Source organism: Pogona vitticeps, chromosome 3 (genome assembly GCF_051106095.1).
Source record: "Pogona vitticeps strain Pit_001003342236 chromosome 3, PviZW2.1, whole genome shotgun sequence".
Lineage (NCBI taxonomy): Eukaryota > Metazoa > Chordata > Lepidosauria > Squamata > Agamidae > Pogona > Pogona vitticeps.
The window spans coordinates 214,810,286-214,830,326 of NC_135785.1; positions in this window are offsets into that span (position 1 = coordinate 214,810,286).

The window sequence follows — 20,041 nt, forward strand, 5'->3', positions numbered from 1 at the left end:
TGATCTTCTTAATCTACATTGCTCCTCAAACTAAAAAGAATCTATCTCTTAAACCAGTGGTCCCCAACCTTGGGCCTCCAAATGTTTTTGGACTTCAGTTCCCAGAAATTCTGGCCAGCAGAGGTGATGGTGAAGGCTTCTGGGAGATGGAGTCCAAGAACATCTGGAGGCCCAAGTTTGGAGACCACTGTCTTAAATTACATAAATTAGATAATTCTGAAAATTGATTTTTGTGGCTCACTTCTGGAATTCTGAAGTTTTTTATTTTTATTTTTTTCTCTGTTCAGACCTAATCGGGGTCTTTGAAACTTTATAAATAACAATTACCTTCTTATTCTTATTGATCTAGTGGATACAACACAGACACAGCTTGCCTTGCTTTTTTTTTGTTTTTTTATTTGAGAGGATATTTCTTTTTCTTCTTTTTTTGATTAGTGGGCTTTTTGTAGGTTATTTTTAAATCATTGGTTGTTGTGGGTATTTTGGGCTCTTTGGCTGTGTTCTGAACGTTGTTCTTCCTAACGTTTCGCCAGTTTCTGTGGCCAGCATCTTCAGAAGACAGCACTTTGTAACTTTCCCTATCACCCCTGTATTTTGTTTCATTTCTCTTCTCTGCTATTTGTAAGGCCTCGTTGGACAGCCACTTTGGTTTCTTGCATTTCTTTTTCTTTGGGATGGGTTTTGTTGCTGTTTCCTGTACAATGTTACGAGCCTCCATCGATAGTTCTTCAGGCACTCTTTCCATCAAATCTAGTTCCTTAAATCTGTTCACTTCCACTGCGTATTCAAAAGCATTTGGTTTAGGTTATACCTGACTAGCCCAGTGGTTTTTCCTACTTTCTTCAGTTTAAGCTTGCGTTTTGCTATTAGAGGCTGGTGATCAGAGCCACCATCAGCTCCAGGTCTTGTTTTTGCTGACTGTATAGAGCTTCTCCATCTTTGCCTGCAGACAACATATTCAATCTGATTTCGGTATTGCCAGTCTGGTGATGTCCATTTGTTGACTCGCCTGTTGTGTTGTTTGAAAAGAGTGTTTGTGGCGACCAGCTTGTTCTCTTCACAAAACTCTATTAGCCTTTGCACTGCTTCATTTTGAACTCCAAGACCAAACTTACCTGTTGTTCCTTTTATCTCTTGAGTCCCTACTTTAGCATTCCAATCCCCTATATTAAGAAGAACATCTTTCTTTGGTATCAGTTCTAGAAAGTGTTGTAAGTCTTCATATAATTGGTGAATTTCAGCTTCTTCAGCATTGGTGGTTGGTGCATAAACTTGGATGACTGTGATGTTGAAAGGTCTGCCTTGGATTTGTATTGAAATCATTCTATCATTTTTGAGATTATATCCCAGTACAGCTTTTCCCACTCTTTTGTTGACTCTGTGGCTACTCCATTTTGTCTACGGGATTCTTGCCTACAATAGTAGATATGATAATCATCTGAATTGAATTCGCCCATTCATTACAGGTGATATGGGATGCTGCTAAGGTGGTATTCCATTGCTATGCAATTTCATATATAATTAAAAGAAATAAAAAGAGGTAACAAGGATACGACAACATGAAAGAAGATCTTTAGATTGGAATTAGAACTTCAAAATAACCCTAATAACAAACTGGTGAAACATAAATTGAACCTTATGGATGCAGAAGAAATGGCACAACAGATAAAAGCTACAAAGCAAATTTTATTTGAAAATGCAAACAAGCCAGGAAGATGGCTAGCTTAGAAACTGAAGAAACAGAGGGAAAAAAGACAAATAAATAGATTAAAAGATATAAAGTGTACTATACAAACTCAAAAAAGTGAAATACATAGTATAATTATGGACTTTTACACCAACCTCTATAAACCACATGCAACAGACAGGAAGATAAAAGACTATTTGGAAACAGCAAACCTTCCCAAACTACCTGAAGAACCTAAAAAGATAATAAATGCAGAAATAACATTGCTGGAAATTATGGAAAGTATAAATAAAAAAAAATAAGATAACCACAGTCCCAGCTGGACTCCCCGCTGAATATTACAAAACATTTCGAGAGGAATTAGCAGGACCTCTGAAAGATGGTTGCAACCAAACACTTAAATAAGGAAAGATTCCAAAATCTTGGTCAGAAGCAAATATGACACTAATACCTAAGGAAGAAGCTGATTTGACTCAAATAGGGAAGTATAAGCCGGTTTCTCTTCTTAATGTGGATTATAAAATATTTGTATCCATTATGGCAGAAAGACTTAAAAATATCTTACATAATTTCTACATGTAGACCAGTGGTCGAGGAACAGGGGTAAATTACCCCAAATGGAATAAAAGTGAAAATCCTGGGGGTAGTGAGCAGAGCATTACCCCACCTCCCTCCCACCCCCATCCTCTGCAGCCAAACCTCAAATTGTAAGCCACCTCTTCTGTTACTTCCTTGGTTGCAGCAGGGCACTTGTAAATCTGTTCTTTCAGAGATCGGCAATAAGCCTGCTTGATTGGTTACAGCTGTGGAATAGCCCCGGGCAGTCAATCAATCCAGGGCTTGTGAATGACTGCTTCTGCTGGAGGTGATTGCAAGCAAGCAGGAGGAGGGAAAGGATCCAGTTAATGAGGGAAGGTGCGAGAGACCGAGGGCTTAATCAAGCTTATTTAAATGTATGTAGAAAATGGATGGAGAAAATGGATGGATGGAGGGAGGGAGGATGTGTGTGTGTGTGAGAGAGAGAGAGACAGACACACTGACTCAAAACTATGAAAAAAGGAACAGGCAAGACTTGAATTAAGGTGGATAAAAGGGTGGTTTCATCAAGCTTGTTTAAATATATGGAGAAAATGGATGGATGGATGGATGGATGGATGGATGGATGGATGGATGGATGGATGGATGGATGGATGGATGGATGGATGGATGGATGTGTGTGTGTGTGTGTGAGAGAGAGAGTTTTGGCACGGAAGGACTGAAACTCATAAATATTTTGAAAGAAATATAATAAGAAATTCTCTTTTAAGGATTTGGGAAAAAGTTAGATCTAAAATATATGTGAAAATACCTAGATGGGTCTCACCAATGGAAGTGTTTACATACCCAAATTTGCTAAACTTTGAAAAAAATAGCTACTTATAATGAGCTTTTGAATTCTGAGAGACATTTGAAGACAAAAATTTAATTAGAGAACCAAGGACTAATCTTTTCATGGTGCCCTCAAATGCAAATACAATCAATTTATAATCAAGATAAGAAGGCACAAGTTTTTTTAAAAAATATACAACATCTGACAAAATATTACTTACTATAGAAGAAAAACAAATTCAAATACTGTATAATTTTTTACTGCAATGGGATACACAAGATGAAGAATTTAAAGATACAATGTTAAAATGGTCTAAAAATTTTGGCTATGATATAAAATTAGAAAAATGGCAACAACCTGTTAACATTAGCAAATTCCTACAGAGAAAACTTATATAAAATGTTTTATAGATGGCATTTGTCAACAGCTAGACTTGCAAAAATGTTTCCAAATATGTCAAACAAGTGTTGGAAATGTAAAAATCATGAAGGAAGTTATTACCATGTATGGTGCACTTGTGATAGAGCAAAAAATTATTGGGCTAAAATTCACAAGTGGATTAAGCAAATGTCAAAACAGGAAATAGAATTTAAACCGGAAATATTTTTGTTAGGATTATTACCAAATACTGTAAATATACAAAGCTATTATTTAATACTACATGTTTTGACAGCAGCTCTGTTACTATGGGCACAGGTTTGGAAAGATGAAAATCCACCAAATGATGATATAATCATTAAAAAATATATTAGAAAGTGCAGAAATGGATAGATTAATTAAGAGGCTAAAGGGACAAGAAGAATCATCTTTTTATTCAAGATGGAATTTATTTTATAATTGGTGGAAAGTAAAAATCCTGCAGTTAAGGAACAGAAAATGAATTTAAAATGGGATGTCATGAATAGGATCTCATCAGAAGAATTGTTCAAATATACAAGACTGCTTTTATGTTGAGCCTTAGGCTTTTTTTTTCTTTTTTGCATTTAGATTATCTTTGTTTATTGTTAGATGATTAGAGATTCTTACATTTTATGTCTACTGTTTAAATGTGCATTGTACTATATACCTATGTTTTTAAATCTTCTGTTAGAATTTAAAAAAAGACACTAAGCTGCAATGATGGCTTAACTATTTGAAAGCTGATTTCTTCATAAATTATAATTATGCTTTGAGCAAAGGCCACAGTTAGTTATAGGGCACGTGCATATATGTAGAAGTTTGAACGTCCACTCCATGGCATCTTCAGATACATTTGAAACTCTGGACAGCTGCAATTGACCTTGCTCAGTCAGCTGGTCTAATAATGCAATGCAGTTTGCTCTATTCCTATATTTAAAGGCATCTTTATACAAAGAACTGTGTTTGAAACATTCAACACCTAATGAAAGCAATGAAAGGACAAGGAAACAAATATGGAAACCTCCATAGTGCTGAGAGAGCAGGAATTTTACAAACATCTCTGCTGTCTGAAGAGTTGCTTGTGACGTTTTTTAATGCTATATTTCAAATGCTATCAGAAGCTTCTCTTCTTTCAGCTGAATGATCTCTGAACCTCCAGAAGATGGAAACTAAGCATGCTTGAATTGTTTTTGGTCTATTACAGCAGACATGGCACAAATGAAACTGACTTCCAAAGTATGATTTGTGCAGCCCTATATAACATGCATGCATCTGAAATTTATAGCATGCCGTGAACTGCTTAACACTCACCACTCAAATGATTCTCTTTCTACTGCATGCTCTAATAACTGGAGATTTAATACAGGGGCTAACATTTGGACAGTTATTAACATTGTTTTCCTTCTGTTTTACTGCCTTCCAGTAAACACTGTTTTATTTAAATCTAATATTGGGTCCATTCCATTCCTGCAAATCTTTAGATGCTCTCTCTCTCTCTCTCTCTCTCTCTCTCCCTCCCTCCCCCCAATAGAAGAGAAACTCTTCAGAGCAGAGTCTCCTTTAAAATAAAAGAACAAAAGATCTGAGCAGAATCCATGCTTTTAATTCATAGGCAATGTAATAGTGACCCGTCTCTTATTCTTTAACTCTTTCCTTTTGAATACATTTTCCCTTAAGATTTGCTTAATTAATTTAAAAAAGAAATTAGTGGAAGCTATTAGATCCTTTCTTGCTGACACCTTAAAGAAATTTGCGGCTAATTCTGCTAACGAAGTTAGTGAAACATCATAATGATGTAGAGCTGATGTAGCAGTTGAAGTGTCTTATTCTACATTCCTGTTTTATAGGTGTGGAATATGATGTTTGGTTTCATTCACACAACCATTTTATAGCAGTGTCATTTTTAGGTGGGAAGAAGTCCTCCCTTACATTTTTAATATTATTCTACATTTAACTAAATCTCACATGCGGAGCAGAAATAACATGCCATTTGAACACTTTCCAAGAAACAGGCATGTTAAATTTGTGGAAGCAGACATAATAATACAAACTGTGGTATATTAAAGGCTAACTGATTCCCAGTGTGATATAGTGGATCAAGTGACAGACTAGGACTCTGGAGAACAGGGTTGGAATCCCACTTGGCCATGGAAACTTGGGGGAGTGAAACTGGCAAAACCACTTCTTAAATATCTCAGTTGCTTTGAAAACCCTATTAGGGTCACTATAAGTAGGTTACAACTTAAAGGCACACAGAACACAAAGGCTAACTCAATTATTGTAGCACGATATAGATTTCATTAGGTGAATGTTGGGATATACTTACAGTACAAATAGGTGGTAAGATTGATTAGATTGATGAGACTGTAGACAGTGATATCAGAGAAAGTTAGGGCTAATCTACACTGCTCGTTTTGGAGTAGTGTAGATGTGGAGTGTGGGCTACATAGATGTGGTGGTGTGGGCTACGTAGGGTCACTTGGGGGTAAGGTGGAGATGCAAAATGCCATTTGGTGCAATCCTTACATCCAAATGGCATATTGGAGTTCAAGTGACCCTATTTGGCCAGCTTCTTCTAGTTTGAATTTCTGGTGTTTCTGAATTTCTAGAGGACCAATAAGCAAGCTACATCAGGATATCAGCAAATTGAACACTTCCTTTGTTCTTTGATCGAAGGGGAGGGCAAGGGATTCTCCTCCACCGATTCTAGTATTTCATAGGTCCCCGACATGTGGTCTGTGTATTACCTGGGGGCCGTGATGTCCTCACAGGGGATCCATGAAGGTTTGAAGAAGTGTTATGATATTTCGCAATCAAAATAGAAAGAAAGAAAGAAAAGAAAGAAAGAAATGTAGAACCAAATCTTAGTTTTCCTTGCTTGTTTGTGTGAAACATGGCTTTTCTAACCTACTGCCTCTATTAAAAACAAACAAAAGTAAAAATCGGTTATGAAAATAACTGATAGCAAATAACTATTTGATATTTCCACACACAGTGAGAACATGCAAATGAATGACACTGAGTGGCTGAGAGACAGCATGTGACATTTCTTGCTATTGTGCAGACAAGTCAGAAGTGATGGTAAGAGACAGTCGGAGCCAGTGTCAGTGTGAGTGGGCATTCAGACATACTTCTTGATCATGTCACCTTAAAAAGTGCTGCCATTTCAACAAGGAACATCTGTCAATGAGACCCTTCATGAAAAACTTAAAATAAATAGTTGATGCACTTTGGGGTTTTAAATCTTGAGGGACCCTGTGGTAAAGACAAGGTCAAGAACCTCTATAGTATACCATTACTGATGCACTGCATCATTTATAAAGAAAAATAATTTTTGACCATGTCTGAAGGGCCAGTAGAGAAATTGCCTGCAGCTAAATCAGTTTCTAAACTGTTCCTTTAAAATACAGCAATTTTTTAAAAAAATCTTTATAAGTGATACAGCACATCAATGATAGTCTAGCAGAATAATAATAATAATAATAATAATAATAATAATAATAATAATAATAATAATAATAATAATAATAATAATAATAATAATAATAATAAGAATAAGAATAAGAATAAGAATAAGAATAAGAAGAATAAGAAGAAGAAGAAGAAGAAGAAGAAGAAGAGGAAGAAGAGGAGGAAGAGGAAGAGGAAGAGGAAGAGGAAGAGGAAGAGGAAGAGGAAGAGGAAGGAGGAAGGAGGAAGGAGGATTTCACTTCCCCTGCTCCTCTGCAGAGGAGTAGAGGAAGTGTTACATTTGCTGATGTTATGAAGCCACTTCATGATATTGGAAACTGAAAATGGGTGGAGCCTTGACAGCTGGGAGGCTCACTTTTGTTCCATTCCCAGTGGTCACAAACACTGGAAACAGACCAAATCAAAACAATCCTACCAATCAATCAAAACAAAAAGGTTAAAACCCCTGTCATAGGCTCAAAAAAGATGTGGGTAGGACTGCTCTGGGGGCAGTTTGGTTCTTTCCTAACTGTCCCCAGAGTCTGAGTGATCATGAGAAAAAGAGCAAACCAAACATTCCCTGAAGTGGATCAAACAGCTGAACAAATGCCTGTCTGATCACCCTCTTAAATGACCCAGAAAGAAAGAAAAAAAGCTTGCTCTGTTAAGCCTTTAGGAATTGTTCTTATTTTCTACATTTTGAATATTGTGAAACTAATGTTCTTAAACAAATACAAAAACTATTACAATTCTCTCTCTGGCTTCAATTCATTCCAGTTCCCTTACTATTGCTAGCTAAAGTTCACATAAACTAGGTATGCTAGCCACCTGTCAGATGGTGGCAAATGTTTGCTTTAATAAGATTTTGAGGCCGCTACAGTCCTACCTGGAGTTTTCAAGAATTACCTGTTTGCCATTGAATTTGAGCATAGTAGATCACAATTCATCTTTCCTAATATTATTTATAGTAAAAAAACAGTGCAGCCAGTTCAAAGGTTCTATATAACAGAAATATTTGTATATCTTACAACTTATACTATGCACACATTACTTGCTAATGCCTCAGTAAGATTTTTAGAAAGTAATTTAACTCATAAAAGGCATCCATACTATCATTTAACAAAAGACCAATGGATTGTAAACACTGCCTCATAATAAAAATTGTTTAAAAATGCTCACTCCCATTTTTTAGGGATGGAAATATCCACCATTTTTGTTTCCTCTGACACCTGAATATTTGTACCTCCAGTTCTTTGGCCCACCTGGCCCATAATAAAGAGACAAGACACCTGTAATGGGTTGAACTAGGGCTCCAGCCTTATTTAACATTTAAACTATAAATTTATTTATTTATTTATTTATTTATTTATTTATTTATTTATTTATTTATTTATTTATTTATTTATTTATTTATTTATTTATTTATTTATTTATTTATTTATTTATTTATTTATTCAATTTATATGCCGCCCACACTACCCAGAGGTCTCTGGGCAGCTTACAATAATTAAAATTCCCCATCTCCTGCAGTGGGGCCTCCCATAGTGCAGACATCTGGGTCAACAGTTGGGGTTCTGTCCCAACTTCCCCTCCTGCCTTGATGTGGGTAAGTCCCACGTGGGTAAGTCCCAAGCCTCAGATTGATGCTTTCTTCCATCAGTGAATCCCTGGCCAGCAAAACCTGGGTTACCCTCCCTGGCCATCCCTCTAGGCCAGTGGTGTCGAACTGTGGCCCTCCAGATGTTCTTGGCCTTCAACTCCCAGAAATCCTGGCCAGCAGAGGTGGTGGTGAACGCTTCTGGGAGTTGAAGTCCAAGAACATCTGGAGGGCCACATTTCGACACCACTGCTCTAGGCCATGACTTTAAGTGACTGACAGTCAGGGTTACCCCCACTGCACATGCTCCATCCAGCAAGGAAATCTCTGGATCTGCTTTGCTGGGATACTGAATAGGCTAGCATACCAACCCAAGTGCCTCTTTGGAACTCACTGCTAATCACATTCTATTTTGCACTACCCATCAATGCGACCTATTTGAACACCCCTACTCTGCCCTGGAACATCCTGTGAACAAATCAACGTGAGATAGGCAAAAAACCACCACAGTCACCTTTATAAATATGCCAATCAGGCAGGTCATGCCCCAAATTCCTATCTAGCCCCAAAGTGACCAGCTAGTGTCACCTTGGACGCACAAGAAGGCAGGTGGGTCAGTCTCTCCTCCAACAAAGCTGGAGTGAGGGTGGAGGAAGCCCAATATAAAGCTTATCATCCTGTCCCTGCTCCAGCAATTATACGATAAAAAAACCTTAGTTTCCTCACTGCTTGTTTTTTCTGGTCGGGGGAGCAAAGAATTCCCACTTCAGGAGCTCCACCATTACACAGAGCCAGACCTTCTATCTGAAATATAAGGAAATGTGTGAATTATTATAGTTCTTCCAAAATGAATTGAAACTGCATATTTATTTATTTATTTATTTATTTATTTATTTATTTATTTATTTATTTATTTATTTATTTATTTATTTATTTATTTATTGTGAATAAATATGACCACTCTAGGCGGCTATGTGAACCATTCAGATTCAACAAGTACCAGTATGAAAATGATGATGCTTCACCTGCTTGCCATATAGTTGAAAAAGCCAGGGAAAAAAGGGGGAATAAGCCCTATTCTGTGCAAACGTGACATAATACACAATGATTTCATGCCCAGACTTCTTTGAGTTAATCGCCCAAAACCCAGAACTTGGATGGACAAATCTGTCTGCTTTTTTTAAAAAATTACATTTAAATTTAAAAAACAAAAAACTTTCTGTCCTGAAAAGAGATGGGCATGAACTGCCAAAAGCAGCAGTCCAGCTTCCCTGCCCTACCTCCTCTGGATGCTTCTTCTGAGTGGGCACCTACCGGGAGGGGGGGTGTTGAACCAACAAACACCTGTTGTAGTGGTAAACAAATCCTGAATATGAAGCATTTTACAAATCATCAAGCCCAAACTGAAACAAATATCTCATTTCCCCATCTGTTTTCAGTGTCCCCTTTTAGATCATGGATGTGCAGACCAAAAAATGCCACTTGGTGCAGACTTTATATTTTGCTACCTCAGACTATCAAAAAGCAATGCCCTTGCAAGCCGCAACTTTCTGACATTTCTTCTATTGAACGTACAACTTATAAGAATGTCTGTAGGAGGCTCCATGATTACTGCAGATGGTGACAGCAGCCACAAAATTAAAAGGCGCCTGCTTCTTGGGAGGAAAGCGATGACAAACCTAGACAGCATCTTAAAAAAAGCAAAAAAAAAGCGTGCTGCTTATATACCGCCCCATAGCGCTTTAAGCACTCTCTGGGCGGTTTACAGTTTAATTATGCAGGCTACACATTGCCCCCTCCCAGCAAGCTGGGTACTCATTTTACTGACCTCGGAAGGATAGAAGGCTGAGTCAACCTTGAGCCGGCTACCTGGGATTTGAACCCCAGGTCGTGAGCACAGTTTTAGCTGCAGTACAGCGATTTAACCACTGTGCCACAAGGCGCACAAGACATCACCTTGCCAACAAAGGTCTGCATAGTCAAAGCTATGGTTTTTCCAGTAGTGATGTATGGAAGTGAAAGCTGGATTATAAAGAAGGCTGACCGCCAAAGAATTGATGCTTTTGAATTGTGGTGCTGGAGGAGACTCTTGAGGGTCCTCTGGACTGCAAGGAGAACACACCTATCCATTCTGAAGGAAATCAACCTGGAGTGCTCACTGGAAGGACAGATCCTGAAGCTGAGGCTCAAATACTTTGGCCATTTCCTGAGAAGAAAAGATCCCCTGGAAAAGCCCCTGATGTTGGGAAAGTGTGAAGGCAAAAGGAGAAGGGGGCGACAGAGGACAATGCACTCTACGTGGGGCTGCCTTTGAATAGGGTCCGGTGACTGCAACTGGTCCAGAATCGAGCTGCGTGGCTGGTGAGTGGTAGAGCCGCTAGAGATCACATCAAGCCGATTCTGTTTAATTTACATTGGTTATCAGTTGCTGTCCGGGCCCAAGTCAAAGTGCTTGTTTTGACATATAAAGTCCTAAATGGCTTGGGCCCTTTATACTTGAAGGACTGCCTCCTTCCATATCAGCCTACCCAGCAGTTAAGATCTAGCCAGGGGGCCCTTTTGAAAGAACCATCCCTCAAGGAGGTAAGAGGGATGGCTTGTAGACAAAGGGCCTTTTCGGCAGCTGCCCCCAGACTATGGAATGCCCTCCCGACTGAGATTCGTCTGGCGCTGACGCTGATGACATTTTGGCGCCAGGTTAAAACCTTCCTGTTCCAGAAGGCTTTTAATTGAAATAATAATAGCTGTGGGTCCGATGGCAATTTTAATTGTATTTTAATTGTATTTTAATCATTTTATTGTTATTGTATTGAATTTTAATTATTGTAAGCCGCCCAGAGACCTCTGGGTAGAGTGGGCGGCATATAAATTGAATAAATAAATAAATAAAGATGGTTGGACAGTGTCATCAAAGCTACCAACATGAATTTGACCCAACTCTGGGAGGCAGTGGAAGACAGGAGGACGCAGTGTGTTCTGGTCCACGGGGTCACAAAGAGTTGGACATGACTTAACAACTAAAAAACAACAACAGGAGGCCAGCAGTCTGTACATCTCAATAGATTTTGTGTGTGATGGCTTCTTGGCTAGAAAAGAAAGAATGACAAGAAGGGAGCAAAAATGCTTAAGCCACTTTGAGTCTCTTTCAGTGTGCTGAGGATATTTTTTTTCTTTCACTCCCTGATTCCTTCCTGTTGTATGTAACCAACAACCATATTATTTTTCATGAAGTTTCTCTGTGCTCCAGTGACGATGAGTCTGGTTGCACAGCTGTAGGAAGAGAATGATTGTCACAGCATAGCCTGTTAACGATGGCTGTTTGTTCCAGGTCATGTGAATTGGAGATTTGGAGTCTTGCCAGTGGCTGTGGAAAGGCAGCATTGATTGGTTGGATAAATGTCTAGGGCAGGGGGTGTCACAAGGTGTGTCACAGCAGGCTGTCCTATGCAAAGAACAAATTGCATTGGCCTCCCTGAGGCAACTGAAACAAACCAAAGATAACTCAGATGCTTGTACTTACTCTTAGCATTTGTCTGTGAGCAGCATCTTTAGAAGACTCACCGACAGCAAACACAGGCAAGTTGGAATCACAGATAAGAAAATAGGTTCCTTCTCAGTGCTCCAAGAAGAACTTTGATTTAGGAAAAAACAAATGATGATTATGATTGTGTCCATTATTTATTTCTGGAGGCCAGAAAAGTTGTAATCATAGTAGAAATTACTATGGTTCAAGGTCAGATCACAAGTAGGAAATCAGAAGCAAGAAGATGGGGAAGGTATAAATAGCTTGAGACCATAATGATGAGTGCCACACCTCAAATTTGGGAATGAGGCTCTTTCCATCCTTGGCTACAGACTTTGAGATGGGGCACTCACCGTTATTACTGAAAAATCTGTATATGAGAGAAGTAAGCAAATGCAGGAAATGGAAGCAAGTACAGTGGTGCCTCGCATAACAAGTGCACCGTTTAACGATGGATCCGCATAACGATGTGGATTTTGCGATCGAAAAGGCGATCACATTGCAATGTTTAGATAGGGTAAACATTGCATTGCGATGATCAGTAAGCGTTTTGCTTACCGATCTTCGCATCGTGATGTTTTTAAGCAGCTGATCGGCAGTTCCAAAATGGTTGCCGGATGAAGAAAATGGCCACCTGCAGCGTTTTCACGCTGATTCTTCACTTACCGAGGTGGCGAAAATGGTGTACGGATTGAGGCTTTCCGCTTAGCGGTGAGTTTTGACCTCATAGAAATGCATTCAATGGAGTTTAATGTGTTCCTATGGGGTTTTTAGCTCCGTATAATGACGTTTCCGGATAGCGACGTTTTTCCTAGAACGGATGAACGTCGCTATGCAGGGCACCACTGTACAGGAAAAGAGTGACTGAAGAAAGAATACAAAGGAATGAGTTGCTGTTGATGCAAATAAGCTTCAGAGATTAGAACTGGGATGTGAACCAGAAAAGAAAGTGTGAACATTATTTTTCCCCAAGAGCCTGTTTTGCTTCCAAACAATCTAGTATTGTTACACAACAGACTTGCTAAATGACTGTGAGTCCCATCAGCCCTCCCCTCTTCCTGTGTCCTGATGGCAAAAATTCCAGGAGTTCCCACCTGATTTGATCACTCATGGCAGCTTTTATTAAAGGCACAGAGCCAGCCCTTACTGCCCCTTCCCCAGCATTCCCAGGGGCTGAGTTCCCATCACTAAGCCCCAAGAGCATAGTCAGTCCAGCTGGGGTCTCAGTTGATTCCTCCATGGTCCCTGAAAGTCCAGGTCTGGAGAACTGGGCGGGAATGAGTTCCAATCTGGATGCAGTCCCTTTAGGGATGGCTGGTAAAGGTGGATGATGGGGACCAAGCTCCATGGCACTCCTCCTCTAGAAGGCTCCTTTGCTGCACTTGTTTTTGCTTGCAGCTCTAATGCTCAAGCTGGGTTAGGATAGGCTTCATGGCTCACATCAGGTAGCAAGGATACCAAAGCCAGGATGATGCTGGATCAGTGAGAGGCTGCATTGCCTCAGGTCCACAACATCTTCCACAGCTGAACAGGCTAGGCAGGAGGAGATGGGATCTCAGTGCTTGACTGCCTCCTCCTCCTATGTCTCCCCTTCATCTGATGTGGTTGACATGTGGGCTTGTGGGGCAGGGCCAGATGGCCTACTAGGGGCATGGGTGGTGACCTTCTCAATATAACAAAAGAATGTAAAACAATTTGTCAGCCTTGTATGACAGTTAGCATTTCAGTTGGCGTCCTTATATGCTGGCCTGACAAATGTCATGGGGTACCATGCAGACAGCTGAAGCTGGCACATTGTCCATTTCTACACAAAGCCAAAGTGATGCTCAAATTGAATTGGGGTTTTCTTTGATGCTTTGAAGGTTCCAGAACACCAGCTTTTATTTCAAAGAATCAAGACAGACTCACAGTGCCCAGCTAATGTAGGATGGATTCATGGAAGGTTGAAAGCAGAGTAAGGAGTAAATTGCATGGTTCCTGTAATTACCCCTAGCAGGCTGTCTGTCCCCACCTCACGTAGAAATTTAAATAGATAGTGATTTGAAATAATAATAATAATAATAATAATAATAATAATAATAATAATAATAATAATAATAATAATAATAATAATAATAATAATAATAATAATAATAATAATAATAATAATAATAATAATATATTCAATAAAGGAGTATTAATCAGTAGAATATATTTAAATAAGCTAATTTTGTAATTCATTATAAATTTGAATTATCTGATAGTAATCAATAGGGGTAAATTCATTGAGCTAATTAATTAATTGAGTAGTTGATTCTATTTAACATTGATAGCAATTGTTAATTAATTAATTGATAAGTAATAAATAAATATGCATTGGTTATAAGGATTAATTGATTAAGGTGTGCTCTGACCAATGTAGTTTCTTCAAAGGGCAATTGGTTGGACCCTTTCAGGTACCAAGTGTAAACTCTCTGGTGAAAGTTAAAAGAGTTATTCAGGCCAGGAAATAGTGGCTAATAGCGGCTCGGCTTGGCTGTGCGGCCACCTAGGTTGGAGTTAGAGAGCTATCATTACCACTTAATTATTATCTAGCCCCAGGTAACAATGATGTCAAGAAAGGGGCAGGGCACCAGGAAGGGGAAACAACCTGCCAAGAAGAGGCCAGCCCCTCAGGTGTCTCCCCCACAATCCTCCTCAGATGAGTTCTGGCCAGTTTGGCAGGAATTATAAGGAAAAATTTCAGTCCTAGAGGCCCAAAGGATGTCAAGGCAGCCTTCCCAGTTGAGCGAGGTTCAACCACGCAGATTGGCCAGGGAGACTAAAAGCCATTGAAAAGCTAAATTAAAAGCAATGGCACAGGACCTAATGGTCAGGTTTGCCACCCTTGAGTCAGAACAGGTCCCAGAAGTTTCTCCCAGGCATGATGCTGATGAGGCTTAACTGACTCCGAGGGCATGAAGCATAGAGAAGCAGAGAATGTCATCTATTCTTGGGGCATCTGAACCATTGGCTGCTTACCAGGAAGGACAGGATGAGGTGGAAGAGGTTAGCTTCAATATACCACAGCCTTGGATGATCCTTGCAGGGCTACATATAGTTATTCACCATGCACACCCTACAACGCATTGAATACGGGGTTGACCAATATTGCCTGGCTGTGTGCCAAACCGCAATTTAGCAGTTGGGGCATGCCTTACATTGCTCCTTCTCTACTGGTTCAAATGGATACTGTGACTAGCACAGGGGTTTTACTGTACCCATCTGTGCCTAATACAGGCTATAATATGGTTCCATTTGGGGCTTTGCCATATGGAGACTACTCCATGCCCCTGGAGGATCACCTAACTCCAGCCGCCAAAGAAAAATTAGATAAGTTAAATACATAGATGTATTCAACCTTCTCAATAGAGACTCTGAGAAGAAAGATCTGGACAAAGAAGATGAAAAGGAAAAGGAAAAGCGTAGGAGGAAAAAGCTGGATAGAACATGGGTCAACTGGCTTCCAGGTTTTCTAATTTATGCAGGAGTTAAAGTTAAGGCTCAGCCTTGGAGGGCTCATGCCCTCTTCCAATATTTGGATATAATTTATAGAAATTATGTAGATTTTGCGGGTATGGCCTGGCTTCAGTATGACCAGCCCTTCTGCATGTGGAGAGCTATTCATCCTAATATGCACTGGGTTGAGCCCCAGCCATGGCTATGGCTTCAGCACATGACCCCTGCCAAGCCAAATACTGATGATCAGTTTGATAGTGGGGATCTTAACAGGAAAATTTGGCAATAGTGGGCATCTTAACAGCAAAATATCCGCCCAGGTGCAGGGCACGCAGTTCAACCCCACATGCCTTGCTTTGAGTACAATTCCAGGGGACTTTGCGCAAGGAGGCCATGTAGATTTAGACATGAGTGCCTTACCTGCAGGGGTCAGCACCCAAATTCGTCCTGCTTCAAAGCAGGCACCCAGTGACAGAAGAAGGGCACTGGAGGAGGCAAGTAGTTTAGCAGTGGCGTGGGTCCCCCTGGAAAGGGGAACCAGCCCAATTAGGGTTAGGGTTTTATAAAATGGTTAGGTACTTATTCTCATAAAGAAGATGCCAGATATCTATTGGATGGATTCAGATATGGGTTCAAAATCCCAGCACAAGGATAGCGCATGGCATGGAAGAGATCATACAGAATAAAATCAATAGGGAAGTTAAGGAAGACAGGGTTCTTGGACAGTTCTCAATGCCACCTATCAGAAACCTGAGGGTTTCTCCTTTAGGCATAGTATCACAAAAGGCCCATGGCGAGTCCTGGTTAATCTGCCACTTGTCCTTTCCGGGGAGAAAGTCAGTTAATGACGCCATCCCACCAGAATTATGCACCGTTAGATATACTTTCTTTGACAAGGTGGTGAGTATGGGTAGAAGGTGCGGTGTGGGGGCTGAACTGGCAAAATGTGATATTAAATCAGCGTTTAGAATTTTGCCCGTTCACCCTCTTGATTTTAACTTGTTGGGTTTTCAATTTCAAGGTTCATTTTACATAGATTGGGCCTTACCCATGGGCTGCTCAGTGTTGTGTGCTGCCTTCAAGAAATTTAGCTCCTTCATTGAATGGAAAATTAGGCAAAGGGTGCACTGTAATTCTATGGCTCATTACTTTGCTGATTTCCTTTTCAGTGGGAAAAAGAACTCAGGTAAATATAGGTTTATTCTGAACTGCTTCCAGGCATTAGTGAAAGAACTGGGGCGGCCCCTCACCAAAGAAAAGACAGAGGGACTGGCCACATCCCTCACTTTTCTAGGCATAGAACTTGGCACAATACAGCAAACTTCGAGGCTGCCCTTAGGTCTAGAATAGTGTCTCTCTTACACCAGAGAAAAGTCTCACTTAAGGAACTTCAGGAGATAGTTGGGCATTTGAACTTTGCCTGCAGAGTTGTGGCACCTGGACACGCATTCTTACGGCACCTGTGTAATGCTACGAAGGGTCTGAAATGACCAAGGCACAGAACTAGGGTAACATGAGATATGAGAGAAGATCTCCTTGTTTGGAGTCAGTTCCTTGAGAAATTTAATGGAATCTCCTTCTGGAGATCCAACATTGGTTTGACAGCAGACTTCCAGCTGCACTCGGATGCTGCAGGTTCCTTACGATTCGGAATTTATTTCCGAGGTAGATGGTGCTCAGTAATATGGCCAGATGAATGGCATCATGAAGGCATTACAAAGGGCCTGACCTTTTCAGAATTTTTTTCTGATAGTAGGCGCATTATGGCTCTGGGCTGGAAAATGGTCAAATTTAGTGGTCCATTTCTGATGTGACAATCAAGCAGTCATTTATATCATAAACAACCTTATGTCACACTCAGAGGGGGTCATGACATTGGTGAGGGCCTTTTCTTTACGGGCATTGCAATTTAACATATTGGTGCATGCCCAACATGTACCAGGATTAGACAACAGGATAGCTTATGCATTATCACGTCAACAGATGGATCGGTTCAGGGAGCTAGACTCCGGAGCCAGGGAGCTGGCAGAAGTCCTTTCTCCAGAGGTCTGGCAAATTGGCATGAGGATGCATCCAGAGCATTAGGTTTGGCCTTGGCAACGAGGACAAGGAAAGGTTACTCAGCTGTGAGTATAGAATTTCAGGACTTTAGGAAGGTGGTCAACATGGACCCGGTTTGCCTGGCTCCAGTCAAGCATTTACAGCAGTTTATAGTATATCTTAACAGAAAGGGTCTGGTGCCAGACACTATCTAAGGTAAGCTGTCGGGCTTGGCCTTTTACTAAAAAATAAATGGCTATAGGGATTTTTCAGGGGATGATCACATAAAGAAAATGTTAGAGGGATGGGCCAAAGAGAGGGGAAGAGTGCTAGACAGTAGGACATCTATTTCACCTCCCTTATTGGATCGTATATGCGAACAATAGGTGCTACTTTTTAGGGACAAATATGAAAAAGTTTTATTTGAAGCAGCTTCATTAATCGCCTTTTTGGTGCCCTCAGGATTAGCAAGCGGGTAGCTGGAGGTAAAGCAGACAAATCCAGGCTGGCCCTACAGTGGCAGGACGTTAAAGTCCAAGACGGAAAGGTACAAATTTTAATTAGGTGATCCAAGGCCGATCAAACAGGCGAGGGCAAGCAAATTACCCTTGGGCAATGTAGCATAGACAGCATATGCCCAGTTAAAGCCACACGAGCATACCTGATAATTAGAGGGCAGGATGCAGGATATTTTTTCCAGCATGCTGCTAAGTCACTACTGAATAAATATCAGTTTTGGAAATTTACAGACCTAGCACTAAGCAAAGTAGGTGTTCTGGGCACTACATTTGGCACCCATTCATTTTGAATCGGAGCAGCTTCCACCGCAGCAGCCCTGAGTTATAGCTCAGAGGAAATTAAGCAATTAGGCTGGTGGTCATCTTCTAGTTATAGGGGGTAAATAAGAGCCCTATCTAACGTATAGGTAGGGGCCTGGTTTTTGTGTTTTACAGGTCCTTTAGAGTCCGAGAGATGAAGGCACATAGCCGCCTAGAGTGGTCTTAACCAACCAGATAGGCGGGATATCAAATAAATAAATAAATAAATAAATAAATAAATAAATAAATAAATAAATAAATAAATAAATAAATAAATAAATAAATAAATAGTCGTCATCAGTCACAGCTACATACACTGGGCAGAGCGATATGCTGCCACATCCCCATGGGGGAGCGATTTGGGGCTGGGAGCCCATGCGCACATCACATGGAAAGGGCTGCATGGCATGCAGTGGATCCAGCTACTCAGGTTAACGGCATTTGACCATTCTCCACCAGACATTCTGGTTGTGCATATTGGTGGCAATGATTTGCCTAAAGTCCAGGGTAAGGCATTGATCCTGGCCATTATTTGTGACCTTAAATGGTTGAATGCCAGGTATCTTACTAGGTGGATCATGTGGTCCACAATCATTTCTCAGTTAGCCTGTTGAGGCCCAGGAATATTGGCGATGTTAACACGGTCTGGTGGGCTGTTAACAGAGAAGTATGCAGAGCTGTCTGCAGTGGCCTTGGATTGGTGATAGGTTACCAAAGGATCCAAACGGAGAGGCCTGAATTCTTCAGGAAATACGGTGTCTACCCTTTTGACTTAGGTTTGGATGTCTTTTTGGAAGACACAAGCTTGTTGAGCTTGAGTGGCTCAGTGGTGGGCATAGGACATAGCATGGCTAGCTATAGCATATGGCTAGCAATGCTATGTTCTATGCCGGGTAGTGCAGAAAAAGCAGGTATTTCGGTGTGTCCCACTGTATTTTCAGGTAAGCCAACAGCACATCTAACCTCCCGGCACTGTGGATCGTGCAATTACAGTGCCTGTGGTGGGAAGATGCGCTGGGGCACTTCTGGACCAACAGTCATAAACTAAAGATGGCTTGAGGTCTGGGGTGTTTATTAGCGGTCAGCCGGGTTCCTGTTGTCTTTAAGACTGCTGGAACCTGGAGCCGGGGACTCGCCCATTTGTTGATCGAGGGGTATTTGGATACCCCTGCCATTTACCTGTTTCCTCACTACAGTAGGCCCCCTCCTTTTGCCAATTTGAATATGAATTTAAATCAATAAAGTGTGGCCCATATTTAACCCACATCACTGTCTCACATCTTTATTCCAGGATTGGGAGGGCAATCATTGTTTCTTTACACATTTATTATTTGCTTGCATAGCAACAGGTACAGTTTATTTTGGTGCTTAGACTCTGAAACATCTGGAGGGATCCCTAAAAGTCTTTTCACTTTGGCAATCAGTTAATGAGGCAGACTAACAATTATAAATCAAATGTCTTCTACATATTAGATGGAGGAAACAGTTTAATTGTTTGATCCTAAAACTGCATTAGTTCATAATTTGAATGCTTTTACTTCTTGGCTTGAATCCCAGCTTCCAGATGACGTTCAAAGGATACATTTTCACTGTCTGTTGTTTGGTGCTCTACAAGCATTCATAATTCTTCATTCTTTATTATTAGGGTTAACTACAAAAGAAAATCCCTAGTGGGGCCAGG